This window comes from Tamandua tetradactyla, chromosome 20 (genome assembly GCF_023851605.1).
Source record: "Tamandua tetradactyla isolate mTamTet1 chromosome 20, mTamTet1.pri, whole genome shotgun sequence".
NCBI lineage: Eukaryota > Metazoa > Chordata > Mammalia > Pilosa > Myrmecophagidae > Tamandua > Tamandua tetradactyla.
The window spans coordinates 42,708,285-42,721,090 of record NC_135346.1 but is presented as its reverse complement, the minus strand read 5'-3'; the positions used below and the strand labels follow the sequence as shown (position 1 = coordinate 42,721,090).

General features: G+C 34.6%; 1 protein-coding gene across 2 annotated transcripts in view; it reads left to right on the top strand.

The window, feature by feature from the left end:
• The window catches only part of GABRB2 (gamma-aminobutyric acid type A receptor subunit beta2), a 245,582-nt gene that overhangs the window by 22,094 nt on the left and 210,682 nt on the right, over window positions 1-12,806 (top strand). The gene's annotated exons all lie outside the window — the stretch shown is intronic.

Below are 12,806 nucleotides of genomic sequence, written 5' to 3'. Positions count from 1 at the left end.
AAACAATCCAAATGTCCATCAACTGAGGAATGGGTAAACAAAATGTGATGTAACCATGCAATGGAATATTATTGAGCTATAAAAATGAATGAAGTATTGATAATGTTACAATAACATTAAGTAAAAGAAGTGAGACACAAAAGGTTACGTATTGTCTGATTTCATTTATATGAAGTGTCTACAACAGGCAAATCAGTAGAGACAGAGTCGTTCTGTGCTTGCCTAGAGCTAGAGGCTTGGTGGGGAAACAGCGCTGTGAATAAGTACAGGATTTCTACTCAGGGTGGTGGAAATGTTCTGGAATTAGGTAATGACGGTGGTTGTACAACTCTGTGAATATATTGAGAAACTACTGAATTGTACACTTCAAAAGAGTGAATTGTTACAATATGTGGATTATACCTCCAAAAACCTGATGCTTTTGAAAGCATTTTGCTGTAGCTAGCTAGATTTCAATCTCCCAATCTCTTAGTGTATTACTAAGCAGTTACATAATGACACATTATATAAATTATCTGTGTTAATTGGTTAAAACATTTTTTGTAAAATGCCCATTACTTATTTAAAACATCATTGCGATTTATTATTAATTTTACATGTACTTTAAATGCATGCTTGTGTTTCCCACTTTTTGCTGCCTGACTTCAGCATTTAGATAGACTCTGAATTAATGTGATTGATAATTGTGTTTGCTGTATGAAAACAGAATAAACAAGCAAATATATATGTATTTTAATTTAAGAAAAATCACAGTGCTCTGAGCTACTCTGTGATGTCAATGTCATAAATCTCTGCTTTGGTAAAGCAGGCAAACCAAACTTTAAAGCTAAGAAAGGTCATGTCTTCTGAACAGTTGGATTTTATTTTTACAATTTTTTTTACCCTTTGAGAATAACCTTGGCAACCACTTCCAAATGAATCAGAGAAAAGTAAATTTCCTTTTTACAGTACTAAGCTGCACAATCAGTTCTTTTATTTTTCCCTATCTTAGAAGTCAAGCATAAGCATTTCTGAGGTGAAATCCCATGCTATTTCCAATAAGAAGTTTGTCATTTTCCATATATGAGCCTTGGATCTTTTTTTCTTGGAGAAAGAGCTCTTATTAGCCTGTTGTATATTTAATTGTCCCCAGGTGTTATTTCCCAATTTAAATTAGGCACATTTGATTCAGAAACAAAGCTATCTCTGGAAAAAGTGAAGAGACCAAATGTTCCAAAGGGGAACTCTGAAAGATACTTTAATGGGATTTAATGAAGATTTTATTAGGACAACTGAAGTGATTTTTTGGGTTCACCTCTCAGGAAAAGAATGGCAGTGTTGTACAAACATTACATTATAAAATATTTAACCCCATGGTATTTGTGGGAAGTATTCAAAAATTGTCCATCCTCTCACACAGCTTTTGAAAAAGTCAATTCATTTCCCTTTCTTCTCTGCACATTTTTGTATTTTATGCACTTTTTCCTTTTTGACAATAGCTGGAAAAGTCAATAGTACATATGCTTCTGTAATAACAGTCATAAATGTTATTAATATGCTCCATTGTATAATGTCTCTGCATTGGGCTAAATGATGTCTTTAGAACATGAGAAAGTGAAGCCATTTCAGCAACCAGCCAATACACCACGATCTCTACTCATATATGGAGTCTAAGTCCATTATTCTTTCATTGCATTGCGAATGCTTCATAGGATATGACTCCAGAAGTGTTACTTTTTACATCATTTTACATCATTTTAAAAAGTATCCTATACATTTTCCCATGAATAGGGAAATTCATGGAAATTTCCTATTTCCATGATGAGTGCACATGCCCAAATAGCCACTGAATTTTCTTTACCTGACAAAGGTGATGGTGGAGACATTTGAAAGCATTCCATCACTTAGAACGTGGTTTCATACAGTAGTGTTAAAGAGGCAATATTAAAGTTTTATTTTTTTTAATTGCATACTGAGAACTCTTAGAGCAGAAAGATGCCTCTCTCCATCTCTCTATTAGACTGTTATCCTCACTGCAGCGTTTTTATCCAAATGATCATCTTTTTCTTTTGGATTTCAGTTAATGGGAAATTTAAGTCACATATAATGAGCTTCCATTTTAAACATTCATATTCTTAACTTTTCCATATATTTATCTCTGTTCTGTTGTTAATTAAGTTGCCTTCATATCTTTATGTGAGCATGCTCTTTGATCTTTAAACTTAATAAATCCCCAGAGCATCTTCCATTATCTCAGAAAATCTGGTATGTGTTTAATAAGTCTTAGTTATTAACACTGTTTTTCTCCTTAAAAAGCTCCCTTCCCTCATGTGATAGCCTGCTGTTTCAATGTGTTTGTATTTGTCTTTTTCCATTCTATTACTATATATTTACCTTAATATAGTTCATCATGTATTACTCCATTTCCTGTTACTGTGTGAAACTTTTGGTTGATCTGTACTCAATCTATCTATAGCAGTATCTCCTCTAGAGTCCAAGGGTAAATGTAATTATTTTCAAAGGTGGAATCAAGATCAGTCTTCCTTTGAATTTCACTAAATTTATGTACATCATTTGGTGGTATTTGTTAATACAGTGGCAGTCCTTAATTTATCCAAAAAAATTCTGATTTAACTATTGGTCAGGGAATCTCCCAAGCTTGGTGCAGCCAGGTGATTTATCCCTTCCCACTTTCCCCCTCTTATCTCTCCCTCTCTTTAATTGCACTTGCCTTTTCTTTCTTTTCCTTCCAACCTTCCTCCTTCCCGCTCTACCACTCTCTTTCTGTGTACATAGATATATATTGCATTACCATGCTAATTATTGGAAATACATTGGAGAATAAAACAGGTATGACTCCTTCCTCCTTAGGGTTTATGATCAAATGTGGATAATATATGGCAAGTAAGTAAATAATAAAAAATATATGTCAAAGCAAATTATACTAAAAATAGGCACAGGGACAATGATAGAAATGAATGGAAGTGGGGGTGGGATGGTGACCCAATTGCATGTGACAGAGAAAGTCTGTGTGGGGAGAAGCCAGTCAGGTTAAACACAGAAGATATTTCAGTTGGAGGGAAACTCATGTACTAAACCCCAACAAGGAAAGAAATTAGGGTGTTCTAGGAACTGAAATGAAGTCAGTGTGTTTATGTCAGGGGTGAGGAGAAATGTGTGCTTGGGAGAGTAATTGAGACTGAGGAGGTCAGTCAAAGCAAGGATGTGCAGGACTAGATAGGACACTCTAAAAATTCTGGAGTTTATATGAGATACAGTAGAAAGACACTGAAAGATTTTAAGTGGTGTCGTGGTAATCTGGTTTACATTTTTTAAAAAAGATTTCTCTGGTTATCAGGCGAAGAAAGGACTAGAGGGGGATAAGAAATGAAACAGGAAAACTAGTTAGCAAGTTTGTTGCTGGCCCCTCAGTGTAAGAGACGGGGCCTGAAGAGCAGGGGATAGACTAGGATCTGTTTTAAAAGGTCTGTGCAATGGCCCAAATTGATGGATGGCTTGGAGGAATGGGAGAAAAATCAGAGGAAGGAATCAAGGCTATCTTTTTGCTCACAGTAGAAAAGTTGCATTTTCCTAATGTACCCAAACTAAAAACTAGATTTGCTAGTGTCCGATGGTCTTAGTAGACAGTCGTCTACTATTCTCTTATATCTCTACAATTCTTTTTCAGAAAAATCAAGATCTTATATGTATTTGACCTGTGCCTAATTCTGAATTTTCAATGTATAAGTTAATTTTTCTAGTAATTTGTAGTCTTTGTCTTTCTGAGAATTACTGGAATTTCTAGAATCTGTGCATCCCTAAAAATACCATAAAATATTTCAAGAAGTGACTTTCAAACTTTTCTTGGGTTTCAGGGTGTGTTTTTTTCTAAGTACCGAGAATCTTTCCTACTATTGTATTTCCACTGGAGATGGTAACTGATGGCTGCCTTTTGGTGATGACTCGACTTTGTTCCTTGGAGATACGTTCTTATTTTATAATTCAACATATCTCAGATGCTTAGTAGGGGGAAATTTAGATCAAGCTGGCAGATGTGTTGATCTTGAGTAAATCTCAATAATGGGCACATTTTTTCTTCCCTCTGAAGGCGCTCCACTGGCCCCACCAATTGGGTTCTCTTTGTGGTTAGGTCTTTTCTGCAATTATCTGATTTATTGCTGTCAAGAAGCCGGGCAAGTTTTGTTCCAAATCTTCCCTGTAAGAGAAAATTGTTATTATTTCTCTCATCATTTTTTTTTACTGCTAGACTTCTCCTACTTCCTACCAAAAGTATTATATAAAATTATTTAAAAGTGTAGTATAGCAGAATGTGGTTATACATATATGGAGAGATAGATATCTATATAGATAGGTATGTATGTGTATATGTACACACATTATTTGTGTGCTTTTCTACCTGAAAACCTAATACTGTTTTGTAGCAGAATTTGCATGTTGTTATGTTGCCTTTACCCTCTGAGTTAACTGATTCATGTGCATAAAAAGAAAGCACTTTCCATTCTTTTCTTTGTATTTTCAACCATAATTCATCACCTGGTTATCTCCAAACCATATTTCTCCTGAACCATCATGAGGTGCAAGGTAGACTGTGAGCTCCATTAGCTGATATGCTGTATATATAGAAGGGTTAGGTCTGTTATTCTGTTCACCACTGGGTATTCATTGCCTACCATAGCATATAGTAGCACTCATATATATATACATATACTATATATATATGCATGAACAAATGTAGAATGAGTTCAGCTCAATATATAGTTGTGATTTTATTATGGCTAAAATTTTCAAATCTCAATCTCCATGTTTGGTTTAGATTTGGTTGTTTTCCATGCCTTTTGACCCATCACTTTTTGAACTTTATTATGTGCTACCAAGGCAATTTCCTGGTTGATCATTAATATTTTCAACAATGAAACATTCTTGTCACTAACATTATACCAACACTAACATTCTTATCACATTTGGGGTTTTTAAAATCACTTTAATATAATCTACCTCATTTGATCCTCCTTCCACTTCTAGGAGATAAGCTTAACAGGTGTTTTTGAGTTTCTTTTCTTTCTTTTTTTTTTTGTCATTCCTTCTTTCTTTATTTAAAAAAAAAAAAAATCCAGAGAAGTTAAGTAATTAACTAATATTCAAACGTCATAGTATTACTAAATAGTAGAATTTGAAATAGAACTTTAGTTTTACTGACGCTGATAAAGTGCTCCTCTTACTAATTCTGGAAGCGAGTAACTGGGAGTATAATACAAGAGTTCATTTAAGGTATTGAGAAAGAGTGATGGATGTTTTGGTGATCATTAAAAAGTGCTTGGAACAAGTCCCAGGTGCATTCCTTTAAAGAGCCAATAAACCTAATAGCTGATGCAAAAGGGTCAGTGAGGATTTGCTGCGCGTAATTTCTTTTTAATTCCTTGAGTAATCCAGGAAAACCAGTAAAACCAATGATCCTCCAACCTGCCTCTCCACAGGAGGCTCGTCTAGGCTTGAAAGATTTACATGCTTAATCAAGCTTCATAAATCATTGATGTTCCTTGTCACAGCCAGCAAAGTAGACCTCCTGCAAACACTATGCCCTGACCCCAATCAGTAAATTTATTTTGTCATACCTATTTTCTGAGGCAGTGTATTGCAGCAGCTATTGATTACTTGGCAAGCTTCATTGACATAGATTTAACATGGCAAACTGTAATGATGAGTTTAGCCATGCTCCTCTTTCATCCATTTCACAATGGTGATATACATTATCCATGGTCCTAGATGCCACCGCAAACCAACAGTTTCTGATCTGAAATTAGCCAGAGTAGTAACTCTCTTCGGATGTATGTCCTCTTGTGAGCTGGTTTTGCAACATGCAGGCTGACACAGAAGGTCTGCATTTACATCTTAAGTGCTTGTGTACATGGACAAGTTATTTAACTTCTGAGACTCAATTTCCTCATCTTTAAAACAAGATAAATCATCCTCCTAAAATTGATGTGAAGATTAAATATAAACATTCCCATACATTTTTAGAATATTTCCTGTTCAAAGAAAGCATTCACAAAAATTCAGCTTCGATATTCATGGAAATTGCTATCACTTTATGTAAAAGGGACACTATTCCCCAGAAAACTGGGGAGAAAGATGAAATTGTGGACAGTTGAAAAATGGGTAGTAAGAATTTCAACAGACGAAAGTAAGCAAAAGAATTATTTTTCTGTAACTATGTAATTTCATGAAGACTTATCCCTTGATAACTTAAGGCACATAATAAAAATTAGCAAAATAAAAAGTCATCCGTGGTTCACCAAGTTTAAGTCCCTTTATTTTTTATGGGAGGAGCTATCAGAGTTAGATAAGTTCTCAAGGTTATAGGTTACAAAAGTCCCGTGTCATCCAGCTCTTTTAAACCACTTCTCACTACATAGAGCTGGACGAGACTGCAGCAATGTTCCCAATTATACACTCCTTGAGATCTCATGACCATTTGGAAGGTGTGGTTATTTTTTTCAGGTTGCTAGAAACTTCTTCCTCTTACCTTTAATGTCCTTCTGTTTCACTTGGCTATAAATTATTCTAAAAGCAAGTAGCTGTAGCCCATATTATGCTCCATTTTAATGCAAAATCTAATATCAACACTGGCTAAGAAAGGCAAACTAACTCTGGAAAGGAGAACTATAAAAAGAAAATATGATCATGGCATTAGAAGCCATTTGAGAAATCAAATGTATTTTTTATTCCATTTTGACCTTGCTTTGCTTCTTGGGATGGTTTCTTAGATTTACTTTTGTAACACAAGAGTTGTAGTAAGAAATATAATAAAACTGCAGAATGATGCTCAATTTCATCTTTTCTTACTTTATATATTTTTTGTCTTCTTAAATTGGAGTGTCATTGATTATTTTATTTTACTGTGAAAACGTCACTGGGATATTTGTGAATTTAGTCCTGTTCTAATTCACATTTCCATTAGTAATCATGAGCCAATTTATTGATAATCTTTATGCTTTATTTCATTAATTCCTCAACTTTTGATGACATATTTGACAAAATTCTTTAAAATTATTGAACTTCTCTAAGATGGCATTTTTATTTTAAATACCTCTCTTGAATCTTAGAGGTTTCAACATGAGACGTATTTATTTTGTTTTTCTTCTTCAGAGATTGGGTGGCCAACTTTAGTAGTAGAATGATTTTCAGAAGCGTAGGTAGGCACCTAGAAGACCTCTCCATAAGCTTCCCTCATTAATTCAAGGTGTGTTCTAAAAATCATTTCCTGCTCAAATAAGTGGTTATGCCTTAGTGATAAGCCAAATGTAATCACTGCCCTTCCAAACAACACAGTTTTGAATTGCAATTTAATTGAAATGAACATATGGTGTGTGTACTCTGTGAACCTGTACTTGTGCATGGATCAATTTATTTTCTCTTTTCAGAGTATTGTCAGTTCATCTGTGGCTCACGTCTCCAGAATGGAACTCTGACCTGTCTATTCATGTCCTTTTCAGTTTGTGCTAAAGGGCATTGCAGTTTTCAAAGTAGTGACAATGAAACTTAATCTTTCTTGATAGCTTCTGAAATGGCCATCTGAACATGTTCATTGCCACTACTCGAAGCTACATACTGATCTTATTTAACCTTATAAAACTCAAAGGAAGTTGTTATGTTGGTGCCTAAGAAGCCACCAGGCTGCTTTCCACAGCAATTTGTTTCAAGAGTTAATAAACTCTACTTTGAACCACAATTTAATATTGGAGTTCAATAGCTTGTGTTTTAGCTTGGACAAAAATAATTTGAATTTAGTGTATAAACTGAAGTTTGCCATATATCTTTGTTTAAATTTGAAAATAATGTACATACTTGAAGGTGTCTTCTCAAAATATCCAGTGGTTTTAGTGGAACCTCTATTTTTATTGCTCTTATGAATCAGAACATCTAATAATGTGAATATATTTAGAACAAATTTTTGAAATCTTGTCTGGTGTGGGAAGCAGTGTTCCTGAATGTTGTGTTCTCACTAATAAAAAATAATTGCAACATCTATAAAAATTGTTTTATAATCAGGTCATACTTAGTAATGCATATATTATGTTTCCAGTTTTCACACAAATGTATTTTTTACTATAACCTATTTAAAAAGCCAAGGAAGCCTGAAGAATTTTAAGTGATTATTAAAAATATTAGAACTCAATCCTGATTACCTATTTTTGAGTTAAATTATGGCAGCAGAGAATGATAGTGTCTGTGATGGCAGAATTTGTGTGAAGCTCTCATTTTAGAAACAAATTAAGTCTGGATTTTGTTTTCCTTATAATTCATTTTTTAAAACATTGCAATTTTTTCTGACTCAGGAACCCTGAAAAATCTTTGCTTTTGCTTATTTTCAAAGAGATTTTTGCTGTTTATCCATTTTATTTTGTATTGTATATTAGGAAAATACCAAGCTTTTTCCACTTGGTGCAGAATTGTTTACTAAATTTCTTTTCCAGAAATGTACCTCAGTGTGCTCTCATTACTAAATCAGAATTCCCAGCTATATTTTATCACCTATGAACTATTTCAGTCATGCTTTCTGCCTTCTCACCAGAATTTAGATAGAAAGTGATCATTAGACTCAACTCTTTAAACAGACCCTTGTGGCATTTGAGGCATGTTATGAATTACTATGACATCTTTTGGGCAGCCTGAGTCTAGATAGTGATAGAGGCAATGGGCCACAATAATTACTGCAATGTCCAGCCAATTTACACCGGGCACCTGAAGAGGAAGTTTGGTCCAATTGCCTCTCAAATTTCCTTCCAGATCACAATGCAGAAGAGTAGCATAGGCATAAAATATGTCTTTGCAACTACATAATATATTACCCCAAATGACTGTGACAAAGACACTGGGAAAACAGTAGATATGCACTATACTCATAACTCATGGTAGAAGTTAACCATTTTAAATCTCACTCACATTCCCAGCTCTAAGGAGCCAGTTTTATATATCCTATCATCAGATCAAAAATCTCCTATGTTGCCTCTGACAGGTATAACCGCATTACTTTTCCAAGCATGATGCAAGATCTTTTTTCAGGGTCACTAATCTAACCCCAGGAAAAATATAAGGGAAGCTTTTTTTTCTTCCCAAAGATAGTACAATCACGTACACCTGATGTCATGCATCTAATCTCAATTCCAGCTCCGTTACAGCTGTCTTTATGAACAGTTTGGGTCCCAAATGCCTAATGAATTTTCCATGTTCCATCCTCCAACATGTCAACTTTTGACTTCGTAACTGAAGTATGCACACCATAGGAACTGCCAGGGTTATCAAAATTCAGTCCAGACCAGAGCGGGGCTGCCTTAGAGATAGTAAGGAGGAAAGGTGTTTCCTCTTAAGTCAAGCTTGGGTCATTGCTAGAAACAAAAGTAAAGATACCTGAAGCCTTAGGAACTAACAGACGTGGGTGCTGTGTTGTTTAGGTTCTTGGATGAGAGCTTCATTTTAGGGTCTTTGTCTCTGTCCACTGTGCCTTGCTGTTTTGATTATTTAAATGTGGCTTGAGAAGAATCATTTTTGAACAAAATAAATTCACAGTTTCTTGATATGAATATTTGGTGAAATGCGCTGGACAATGGCACTAAGAATAATAAAATCCATGTGTTGACAAATTCCTCAAGTTCAAGAATCAGGTCTTCACTTTCTTTGCAAACTCTGCAGCACAGACTGTAAGAGATTGAGGCATATCAGAAACCACATTGCTCGTGAATTCATAAAACACTGAGGTCCAGTTTTGTTTTGTCTGTTCTTCATTATCTTTGAGAACATTCTATTGCCCTTCTTGTCTTCACTTTCTTCTTCCATAATATGGATCACTTTTAAGTGATGACCTCCAGTTGCTATGATGAAATCATGTGTCATTGGCAGAAACCACGGTATGCATGGTGGTAAAGAAGAAGGATTTGGAAGTCAAGCAGGCATTTGTCTTAGTTGCCAGAGTTGATGTAAGAAAGTACCAGACACTAGTTGACTCAAACAACAAGAATTTGACCTATAGTTTTGGAGGCTAGATGTCCAAAATCAAAGTGTCATGCTTTCTCTGAAATCCTCAGCATTCTAGTGCCTACAATCCATAATTCAATCTTTGCCACTGCCATATAGACATCTCTTTCTCCATCTCTCTCCTCTGACTATGTACAGCTTCCCTTTGCTTATAAAGAATCCAGTCATTTTGAGTTAAGGCCCACCCTGATTTGGTTTGGTCTCACCTTAGCTGATAACATTACCAAAGATCCTGTCTACAAGTGGGTTCATAGCCACAGGAGCAAAGGTTAGAACTTGAATGTGGCTTTGTGAGGCACATACATGATTCATTCCATAACCCTTATCATCTTTGAGACCAAGGCCAATTCTCATTCTTTACTCCACTGCAAAGTAGAGATAAAAATAACTACCTGATGGAGTTGTTGTGGGGATTAAATGAAAAGATCCATATGAAGTCCTTAGCAGAGTTTTAGGTATCTACTAAACATTTGATAAGTGTTAACTAAAACTATTGAGTAGTATATAGGGCAAAAAAAATTAAAATTAAACAATAGCAATAAGAACATCTTCCATTGAAGCCTTACTATATGCAGGTTGTGTTGGGAGATATTATTTTGCAGAAGAGGAATTTGAAAGTGAGAGATAAAATAGTCGTGGCCTTTTAACTACTGAATTTCAGAGTCAAGACTCAAAGGCTTGGGAATGACATTCCAAAGTCCATGCTCATTTTCTAGAGCAGCTGCCTCTTGAAATCCTCCATGCAGCAGCAGCAGCAGGCAGAAAAGCTGCCATGTAGTTAAACTAGCCTTTGCATGCCAGGTTATTCATGTCACTGACTTCTTTGTATACTTCTATTTGTGCATGCTGCCTGTTCTTTTGTTCTACCTGTTCCAAAATGTCTAATTTTGATACCTATTGATTAGTCCGTAGACTGAAAATGAATATATTTTCTTACCTGTAAAACGAAGATGCTAATGAGTATCTCATGAATGTGTCTGAGAATTACATTTTTAATATATTAGAAATTGTTTTTAATATTTTCTGCCACAGTGTAGGTATCAATAGGAATGGTGGAAATTTCTTTATCATTTCTTCTGCATGAACTTCTAACTTAACTCCAAGAAGTTTATTATTCCATTTGCATAGCAATTAAAAATCAGTGATGCTTAAAGGAACTTAAATCCAGTGTGGAATTAACAGGATATGTGAAGCAAACCAGAAATTAAACTTTTCTTTTAACTAACTAGACTGCTTAGGAAAAATAATAACAGAAAAATCTCTAATAACATTGAGTTGATCATAGCAACACTTGTATTCAATAATGTACTCTTCATTGACCAAATGGAACAGCTCTATTTTGCAAATTTTCCACTGAGGATAAAAGAACGTGTTTTCCAATAAGAGACGTATATTACTGAAAACAAAGGAGTTTATTTTGCTTTTGATTTTTTTCACTTTAATTCCCCTTCCACTCATATATGGTTAAAATATTAAATATGTTTACAAAGAAACATGTGGAAATGATCAGAGGAATTTTGTTTAATGAAACAAAAGTGATATCACTGAGAGAGATTGACTTGAGAGACTTTTTCTTGCCTAACGTAGTGCTTTTCTTTACTTTTCCAAGTCATATTTCAGGTGAACTCAGTAGCAGTTGAAATTAACTGATCAAAATACATAGAGTAACATTACGTATTTCAGCATCAATAAATACGCATCAGTGAAACTATAGCTGTTCCTTAATGAACTCTGGCTCTACAAAGGCCTTGAGTTAACATATGTTTTCTCATTTCAAAATCATCATTTCTGAGAGTAAAGTGCGTTTAAAATGAGTAAATTAGAGATTAAAAAGAATAAGCAGTCTCCTAAATGTACACATCTCAGGAAGGAAGGGAGGGAGGAAGAGTTGACGCCTGTTTTAGAAATTGTTGAGGGAAGAATATCCTGGACTCTGGTCAGATATTCACCAAACACATTTGCAGCCACTCAAGCAAAAGTGTCTGCTCTGAGCATATGTCTGTACTCTCTGGAGCTGCAGTATGATGGTCTGGGATGAAATGCTAAGCGTCGGAAATGAAATGATGAAGTTCTAGAATATAATCACACTTGCCTAATAGTTTTTGACATTTCTTGCTTGAATGAAATATGACTCAAAATGCCTGACTCTGAAATGAAATTGTTCTTGAAAAAGCAACAAAATGATGAGGAGGCCAAATTTTAGTAATATATACTCATCTCCAGTTTCATTGTGGTTAGTATCTCCAGTTTGTGTAATTTTTTATTGTTTCTATTGATGGTCAGTTTTAATTAGGTTCTATGAATAATTTTTTACAGGTGGTCAGAGGTGCAGAGCTTTATCAAAACCCAAATATGGTGTTATGAAATGCTGTTTGAAATTGAATTAATTTGGGTTGGTGATAATAACCATCCATTTTGGGAAATAAGAAATACGTAATTCATTTTTGCTAAAAGATAATGTTTGGTTGTATTTCTTAACCTCTAATATTTCACAGCTCTTCGCTCTGTATGTGAATTTATTTTCAATTTGAGTGATGAGCAAGTTTTTATTTTTGTTTTGTTTTTGCTTTTAATTAGTATTTTAATGAGTAGGGCTTCTCTAAAATGTAACTGGATGGTAAGAATTGTGAATATTTACATTTTGTATACATCTCCAAATCTTTTTTGTTTTTTCCCCAAAGATAGTCTTTTCTTCAATCTGAAAGGGACGATTTTAAGATGCACTTTTGAATCCAAAAATGAAATAGTCGTATACAATTTATAGATGGAAGGAA